The following is a 4876-nucleotide window of genomic DNA, read 5'->3' as shown; positions in this document are numbered from 1 at the left end:
AAAAAAAAAAAAAAAAAAAAAAAACAAAAGTCATGAAATTGAAGATTAGATAAAATACAGAGTTTGGAATTTTGTGAAAAGTTTTTGTCTTGGCGATATTATGAATGTTATGAAATGAACTAGAAAATTAGGGGTGAAAGTTTTATATATTAATTTAGACAGATATGCTCATGTATTTTGAAGTGTTTTTTTTTTCTTTTTTGGGTACTGGGGATTGAACTCAGGTCTTTGCGCTTGCAAGGCAGGCAGCAGCACCACTGAGCTAAATCCCCAGTCCTATGAAGATTTTAATAGTATTTTTGTACCATAAATAAGTAATCATTCACAGGATTACTGAAAAGAAATAAGAGGAAGCCACCCTTAACTTTCCAAGTTACTATTTTTTACTGGCCAATTCCATATAATATAGTCACATTATTTGCCTTAACTTGCACAAAAAATTCCCTATTACAAACCTAAATATTGAATCAGGAAAATGCCATTTAGCACATTTGCATTCAAACATCTTTTACATCAGTGAATTTTAAACTTGATTTCACAATACAATCACCGAGCAAGCTTTTAGAAAATACTATGACCAGACCTTATTCTACACTAAACTAATTCAAGGCCTCTGGGAGAAAACTTTTGGCACTTTTTGAAATACCTCTCTCACAATAGGGAAAAATCAACAAAACCAAGAAAAGGCTCTTTGAAAAGATTGAGAAAATTGGCAAACCCTTAGCCAAGTTGTCTCACAAAAAAGAGAGAGAAGACTATTATGTTAGAACAACATGTACAATGACCTATGGTACTGATACCATGGCTAGGGAGGAGGACGTTCAGAGATATTATATAACTTGCCCAATATCACAGGCTAGGTGGTATCAGAGGGGACCCCCTCCCACGAACACGCTGCTTCACTATACTGTACAAAGCTACCCTTAAGTGGATGACTTTCCTCTGTGGGTCCTTATCAAACTTCAACAGAAAACTAAAAATTGATTTAAAATATGTTTTTAAAAATTTGAAGTCAGTGATGGGACAGTTATTTACAGATTCGTGTGGCTTAAGGCGATGATTGCAAATGTCACTTGCTTGCATGCACCTAATGCCATTCACATCCAGGCTTTAACAGGGTGACATTTCACTTATTGTCAGCTGAGCTACCACCATCCTTTCCTTGTCAAGTTAATTCCAAGCACGCTCTTTTTTTCAGAGTTTCCCTTTCTCTTTTCCATATATTTTCCTAATGTATTAATTCAATTTATCACCAAATACACCATTTTCCACGTCCACAGATTGTTTTTCCCCCTCATTTGTCTCTTTAGTCCATAATTTCTACTTGTAAGTAGATTTAAACAACTTTCCTTTTTCCCTGAAGTATTCAAAACACATTTTGTAAAAATACTTTGTGAAGAAATTCTTCTTAATATTATCCACAGGAAAGTGAGGGAAGTATAAAAGAAAAAAGACAGATAAAGAAAATGAAGGAAAAAATAAGAAATGGCAAGTTAGTTGGAATTCCCATATCTAGTTAATGTTTTTTGTTCAAATACTTTTAATTAATACTATATTTTCCCAAAGGTAAGATCCAACTGGAAAATTAGCCCAAGTATGATTTTTAAGCCCTACCACCAAAATAGACCCCAGTTAAGATCATCAGCTAGATGGAGGGATTTAGTATGTCCATTGCAATACCCAACAGATGTAATGAATTATAAAATAATAATATTAACATATATAATTAAATATAAATAATATTAACAATGCTTAAAATAAGTGATCATATAAATTATAATTAAGTATTTGTAAATACTAGAGTGGATGCCTTTGGATGAGAAGTAAACATCTACGTAAACAGACGCATTCAAGACTTACTGCTGAATGACCAATCACCGCACAGATACAACACACGAATACTGCATGCATTTGATAATAAACAGAAATGGTTGTGTCTAATATGCTCTTCACAATTAAATACATTGTCCATTGTAACCGATGTATTTAATGTACGCCTGTGAAATAAAGAAACGTTTTCTGAATCTTGGTACCTGAGATTTGTCGTTGCTTTTGTGCGGACCATCATTCTTAACTGTTACCATTATTGTTGCCACTGGTGTATCTTCAGCTAACACTTGATTTAAGGGAAACCTCGTGAAGCAAGAGGTCATGACTTGGGTGAAGAATTCATGGGTTACAATCACTGACAGCTGGGTTGGCAATGCACTGCAAGCAGGCTACATGGACAAAAGTTTCTCATTTCAGGAGAGATCTATTGCTGGACCTGACAGATTGGGGCCAATAGTTCTACAGGAAATTCAGGCTGAATTTCAGGGTTTGGAAGGTTATGACAATGTTCAAGGAGAAGATGACATGATTGTATTTGAGTAAATGTAGATTTTTGTACATGAATAAATGTAGATTGTTGTACATGAAAAAAATAAGACATCCCCTGAAAGTATACCTTATTGCATCTTTTAAAGCAAAAGATTCTACAAGATTTGGTCTTATTTGGGAGGAAGCATGGTAATAGTGACAGCCATCATTGATTGCAGGCATATTAGAAGCCAAATCCTTACCTTATTAGGATAAACAGTTGCCTGTTTGTTTTTGTACTGGGGATCAAACTTGGGACCTTATGCTTATGAGGCAGGCAGCAGCACCACTGAGCTAAATCCCCAGCCCTTCCTTACCTCATTAAACAGCTATTTTAGTCCTGTCCTCCCCCAAAAAAAATTTGAGGTGGCTACATTTATCACTATCTTACAGATGTAGAAATAGGCATTCATAAAGATAGGTAAATTTTATTAGTCAATTTTCATTTTCTGTAACAATTATCTAAAAATCCATCACTTTAAAGAGGGAGGATTATTTTGACTGTTCTATTCAGAGGTTTCAGTCCATTGCCTCTTGGTCCCACCATCTTTGGGCCCGTGGAAAGCAGTGTACCATAGTAGAAGCTCTCCCGGAAGATCCTCACTTCATGATGGCCGGGAAGAAAAAACAAAGAGAGGAAGGGGTCCCAATATCCCCTTTGAGGCCAAACTCCAGTAACCTAACCTCCTCTCATTAGGCCCCATCTCTTAATGGTCCTACCAGGTCTCAGTAGCAACCCCACCCCCCAAGATCAAGTCTTTAACACAGGGGCTTTTGGTAGGTATTTTTCCAAACCACAACACTTGAAAACTATAGATACTTGAAATGTCTGACTCCAAAGTTGATGCCTCCCCACTCTTCCTGCAAAAATAAAAATATTGCTCTGTTTAATAGCCCTTACTCTTTACAGAGAACATGTTGGGATTATTTTCTACTTTTTGAGGCTTATCATAAGGCAGAATTCCTGGTACTAATGGCTTGATCATCTCTGGCCACTAATACCATCTCTGTTTGTAACTAGAGTGAATCTAAGGAAATGTTTCATGTATGGTGTAAAATAAATGGTCTTCAGTATAAGACTGCCTCAGTTTAGATCGTGATTCTACGCTAATATGTATAAAATATTTAACAGAGTGCTGAATAGCTCTGAGTTTCCATTTCCTTAGTGGTACAATGGTATGACAGTTGTTCCTAATTCATAATGTTATGAGGATTATAACATAGAAATGATGTCTATCTCTTTAGAATAGTGCCTGGAACATTAAACACTGAATACATTTAGCTCTTAATATTGTTACCAATTTTTAAATGTTGGCTTTATTTTATGTTTATCTACACATTATGGTAAGATTTGGAGCGTTTTTATCAATGTGTAGAGAGTGTCTTTCCATCTGCAATCATGGCATAAAATTATACCAGTAGTGCTGAGAAATGATAAGACAGAGAAACCTTTTTCTCCAGTTGACTTTTCTGTGGGCAGTGACATCCTAATTCTCCCGGAGGCTGTATCTGCGAAAGAACAACTCTGCTTAGCCACACTGCCACAGTACATCCTGCAATTTCATGCAAAGTGACTTCACACAAGGAGAAATGTTTTCCTAAAATATGTGCATAGGCTATTGTAATACTTGTTGTTGCAGAATGAAAGCTATTGCTTCCTTTTGCTTCACCCTTCAGTATTTGCTCAGGTGCAATTTGATTTCCACATGACCTGGCTCAGAAAACTTACCGGAGAGTTATAGAGAAATTGTCATTCTGGCCTCTAATAACTTCTCAAACAAAATCACATTCCCTAAAAACTATTACATAAAGCACCTCCGACAAATTTCGCTGTGTATTTGTATCTTATAAACTTCATCAGCAATCTGCCTTTAAGCATGAGCACACTTCTAATCAAGCAGTGAAGCATTCAGAGTACAAAGTTCATCCAAGCTGGAGTGGCAGTGAACTGTTTTGTCCCCCTGGTGAAGGAGCTTGGGTGGAGAGGTTACTGCAGTTGTCCCAAAGTTCTATTCCCTTTGTGCCTGACTGCACTTCCCAAGTGGCAATGAAGAGAAAACTAAAGCAAGATAATGATGATTTACTTACATTAGGGCTCTTAATTCCAGATAAAGAGCTGATTTTTCCAAATGAAAGAAGAGTTCACTGTCTACCAAAGACAGACTTTATTCAAGAACCATATGAATAATGCAATAGTAAGTAACAGGGTAAAGCTCAATTGATACCACACATAGATTTTTAATTTATAAAATATAGAATTGAGGCAAATTATGCAATGAAACATAGAACACATGTCATTTCTGCTCAGTACCACTGTCATCAGCCTCCTCTTAAATGCATGAACATGGATGATTCTCTTACAAGGGCAAAACCTTCTGAATTTGGAGTGCAGCACTAGTAACTTATGTCCCTTTGCTGGTTGCTTTTTAAAATAAATCACATGCATTCCTTCTGATTGTTGTTGGAAATGTTTCACTGACTTTTCACTGCATGCATAGCAACACAAAGAAGAATAGTT

General features: G+C 36.2%; 1 long non-coding RNA gene across 2 annotated transcripts in view; it reads left to right on the top strand.

The window, feature by feature from the left end:
* The window catches only part of LOC117285466, a 16336-nt gene extending 14450 nt beyond the window's left edge, over nt 1-1886 (top strand). For both annotated transcript variants that reach the window (XR_004516521.1, XR_004516520.1), the window contains exon 3: nt 1802-1886. This is a non-coding gene — a long non-coding RNA (uncharacterized LOC117285466). The remainder of the gene's footprint in view (nt 1-1801) is intronic.
* The last annotated feature ends 2990 nt before the right edge of the window (nt 1887-4876 follow it).

The sequence above is a fragment of the Fukomys damarensis genome, unplaced genomic scaffold (assembly GCF_012274545.1).
Source record: "Fukomys damarensis isolate Sample0158 unplaced genomic scaffold, DMR_v1.0_HiC HiC_scaffold_10, whole genome shotgun sequence".
NCBI classification, from domain to species: domain Eukaryota; kingdom Metazoa; phylum Chordata; class Mammalia; order Rodentia; family Bathyergidae; genus Fukomys; species Fukomys damarensis.
Note: the sequence above shows the minus strand (reverse complement) of the source record. Positions and strands in the feature narration are given on the sequence as shown.